The 4,134-nt window shown below is 38.5% G+C and overlaps 1 long non-coding RNA gene across 1 annotated transcript; it reads right to left on the bottom strand.

Annotated features, from left to right (window-relative positions):
* Nucleotides 1–243: 243 nt before the first annotated feature.
* LOC130082260 (uncharacterized) lies at nucleotides 244–2,355 on the bottom strand. Its single transcript, XR_008806753.1, has 3 exons — nucleotides 2,133–2,355; nucleotides 1,952–2,043; nucleotides 244–502 (listed from the first exon to the last, which is right to left on the bottom strand). It is a non-coding gene; the product is annotated as an uncharacterized LOC130082260 (long non-coding RNA).
* Between the last annotated feature and the right edge of the window lie 1,779 nt (nucleotides 2,356–4,134).

The raw sequence follows: 4,134 nt of genomic DNA on the forward strand, positions 1-4,134 counted from the left end.
TATACCTGGATCTTCTCTGAAGTTCACAAGAAAATATTCATAATGTGACACTGACTAACTTTCAATAACATTCAATAAAGACAAAAACACAGTGTGTGCCAATTAACCAAATGTTTATTTAAAAAAGATTTTTTTTAAATGCCTGTTATGTCAAATTTCACCCAGCAAATGGATTAGTGTTTTACTAGTTATTAGATATACAGCATTACCCCTAAGATTATAAAAATCTTTTTTTTATTTTTTATTATGTACTAGTTTAGCCTATAGTGCTGAGAATTTTGTTGTGAATACATTTGTAAAAATGCTCTTTATTTGAATGAGTGGGTAGCTCTGAAAAGAGCCGTTGTTGCCTTTAAAAAGACATTTGGTTTCAACTTTGGAGTTCCACCCGCAGAACGTCTCTCAGGCTTGCTCAGGAGAAGCTGGTTTCCCTCTGCGCTCAGGTGATCTCTGTCTCTGATGTTTCTATGCTGAATGGCACGCATCTGTCTCCCTGGATATCCTGAGGGCAGAGGAGGTAAAACATATATGCTAATGTTAGTACATTTATTTGAATTGTTCAGATTCTCCAAGACTTATTGAGCAGCATAGTTGATGGGTCAGATGTAAGGCTTTAGTTTTTACATCAAATCATACATCTTTGAACAAAACCCATGGTTTTTCCTGCATTTAACTTTTTTAGCATTTATTAATCTTTGTTAGTGATTTTTACATTTACTAATACGGTACATTGTTCAAATCTAAAGTTGTAAGTGTTAACATTAGTAAATACAGTGAACTAACATGTATAAACATTGAACAGCAGTTTTTAAAATAAATAACATTGTCAAAAAGTTCATACTGGAGTGATTAAAATCATAAAGCACATTGTTGTTAGCTAGCTTTTAATTTTATTCAATTGTTAGCTATATGTTAGAAAATTAAGACTATTACTTAAGTCAAGTCAAGTCATGTCACCTTTATTTATATAGCGCTTTTTACAATACAGATTGTATCAAAGCGCTTCACAGTGATAACATGAAAACAATATAACAAAAACAATATAACAATATAACAAAGTTTGTTTCTAAAAGAAATTGCGTCAACGTCCACCTTAAGTAAGGCAGATCAATAATATTATTGAATATTAAATGTTAAATGTCCCCAACTAAGCAAGCCAAAAGCCAAGGCAACAGTGGCAAGGAACCAAAACTCCATCAGGTGACAGAATGGAGAAAAAAACCTCGGGAGAAACCAGACTCAGTCGGGGGGCCAGTTCTCCTCTGGCCAACGAAGGAACAGTGCATGATTCGGGCAGCATTACAAGTCAGATTGGATCGGAACATTTAGAGTATTTTTTGGAAGTCCAAGTATGCACGCCGGTCTTTAAGACGAGTTGTTGAGGATCAGTGCCGTCCACCATAGAGAGTCCATATCGCCCATGTTGAGTCGTCACTTCATAGGCTTTGTGATTGGAGCATCTGAAGTCTCCGTGAGAGGCTGGATACAAACTGGAGCTGACGAACGCCATTTTCTCGGGACTCGCGTCCCGAGATAACAGCAGAAAAGCAAAGGGAAAATAATTAGCGTAGCTGCTGTTCATAATGATGATTTCCATAACACAGGCGTAAAAGACAAAACATGAAGACATTGACTCTTGCGTCCCAAAATCACCCCCCTCCGTCCCCCACTCAACTCAGCCCAGCTTACTGACCTCTACGTCCCTCCTGCTGCTGAGACCTAACCACAATCTCTTGTGGTCACTTAAACCTTTTGATGCAATTATTTTTAGTTTAACTTTTTAATAGCAATATGATTATATAACAAAATTATGAAATCCAGTGGTAAAATCTTTTTTTTAATAAGAGAGCAAGATAGGACAACAGTGTCTGTTGGCCACCAACGAAGACATTTTTTGACCAGGGAAAACGCCTGAAACCATTGTATAATAAAATGCACTGAAATACTACACCTTATCAGTAGTATTGACCTCAGTGTGCTTCTTCCTCTGCTTCTTCATTCTTCAGAGTTGTCTTCAATGCCATAGATATTTGGACCTGTTCTCTGGTAAAGAAATGAATAAATGAACAATGGGATCACTAAAACACCCGTAGTAATAAACAAAAAAAAAAAAACTCAGAAATAAAACTTACGGAAAGAAATTGGCACATAATCTGGTATCCAGCTCGTCATCGTCATTGATGTAGCACACGTGATCTTCTCAGGCAATCTCACTTCATTTGGCTGGTTCCTAAAAAACATAAAAATCAAAATTAGAGATTCAAATATAACATTTCCATTCAAACGCAGTTATGAAAAGCAGTAGTACACAGACTGAAGCAAAATCTTTTAACACTTAGCTTTAGAAGGTATATTGCACACAGACAGGACTGCTATGGTCTCCCAATCCTTCCTGCAACTTTACAGAAGAGTACATATCAATCATAGAATAGCAGGGGACTGCATATCCCGCACAGATTGTCACAAATTGTGTAGATTGAACATCAATTGAAATTACAATGTATGTTATAAGGTCAAAATCAAACATTACAATGGTGGCTACTTCTCTCTTTCCCTTGTCTTTTATAACTTACTGCCACTGTTGCTCTGACTGTCTGTGTCCTCCCTGGAGCTGTCACACTCCTCCTCCGTCCTTCCTGCTACTGCTGAGGTTGCTCCTTCGTAGCTCAGTGGTATAAACCCTTGGCATGACCTAACCACAATCTCCTAACCACAAACATGAAGACATTGACTCTTGCGTCCCAAAATCACCCCCCTCCGTCCCCCACTCAACTCAGCCCAGCTTACTGACCTCTACGTCCCTCCTGCTGCTGAGACCTAACCACAATCTCTTGTGGTCACTTAAACCTTTTGATGCAATTATTTTTAGTTTAACTTTTTAATAGCAATATGATTATATAACAAAATTATGAAATCCAGTGGTAAAATCTTTTTTTTAATAAGAGAGCAAGATAGGACAACAGTGTCTGTTGGCCACCAACGAAGACATTTTTTGACCAGGGAAAACGCCTGAAACCATTGTATAATAAAATGCACTGAAATACTACACCTTATCAGTAGTATTGACCTCAGTGTGCTTCTTCCTCTGCTTCTTCATTCTTCAGAGTTGTCTTCAATGCCATAGATATTTGGACCTGTTCTCTGGTAAAGAAATGAATAAATGAACAATGGGATCACTAAAACACCCGTAGTAATAAACAAAAAAAAAAAAAACTCAGAAATAAAACTTACGGAAAGAAATTGGCACATAATCTGTTATCCAGCTCGTCATCGTCATTGATGTAGCACACGTGATCTTCTCAGGCAATCTCACTTCATTTGGCTGGTTCCTAAAAAACATAAAAATCAAAATTAGAGATTCAAATATAACATTTCCATTCAAACGCAGTTATGAAAAGCAGTAGTACACAGACTGAAGCAAAATCTTTTAACACTTAGCTTTAGAAGGTATATTGCACACAGACAGGACTGCTATGGTCTCCCAATCCTTCCTGCAACTTTACAGAAGAGTACATATCAATCATAGAATAGCAGGGGACTGCATATCCCGCACAGATTGTCACAAATTGTGTAGATTGAACATCAATTGAAATTACAATGTATGTTATAAGGTCAAAATCAAACATTACAATGGTGGCTACTTCTCTCTTTCCCTTGTCTTTTATAACTTACTGCCACTGTTGCTCTGACTGTCTGTGTCCTCCCTGGAGCTGTCACACTCCTCCTCCGTCCTTCCTGCTGCTGCTGAGGTTGCTCCTTCGTAGCTCAGTGGTATAAACCCTTGGCATGACCTAACCACAATCTCCTAACCACAATCTCTAACGCCACAATCTAACCGCAACACGACCATACGCGCCAACCCGTTTGATGAAGGCTTTCGAAGATCCGCTGATGTCACGTATCCAGGTCCATTGGCAACGGTTCCGTATGGCATAACAACCCGACCATACGCGCCAACCCGTTTGAATAAGGCCGTAGAAGCCCCACTGGTGCGTTATAAAGCAGTTTCAGTGGCAAACGGTTCCGTATGGCATACTAACCTACCACCAAACACAACAATATCGGTCCACCAAAAAAAGACGAATTAACGCAAAACACAGTACACGGGATTGTGATAGCTATGATAGGTATGCA

The sequence above is a fragment of the Rhinichthys klamathensis genome, unplaced genomic scaffold, assembly GCF_029890125.1.
Source record: "Rhinichthys klamathensis goyatoka isolate OS25496 unplaced genomic scaffold, OSU_Roscu_1.1 h1tg000042l_1, whole genome shotgun sequence".
NCBI classification, from domain to species: Eukaryota; Metazoa; Chordata; class Actinopteri; order Cypriniformes; family Leuciscidae; genus Rhinichthys; species Rhinichthys klamathensis.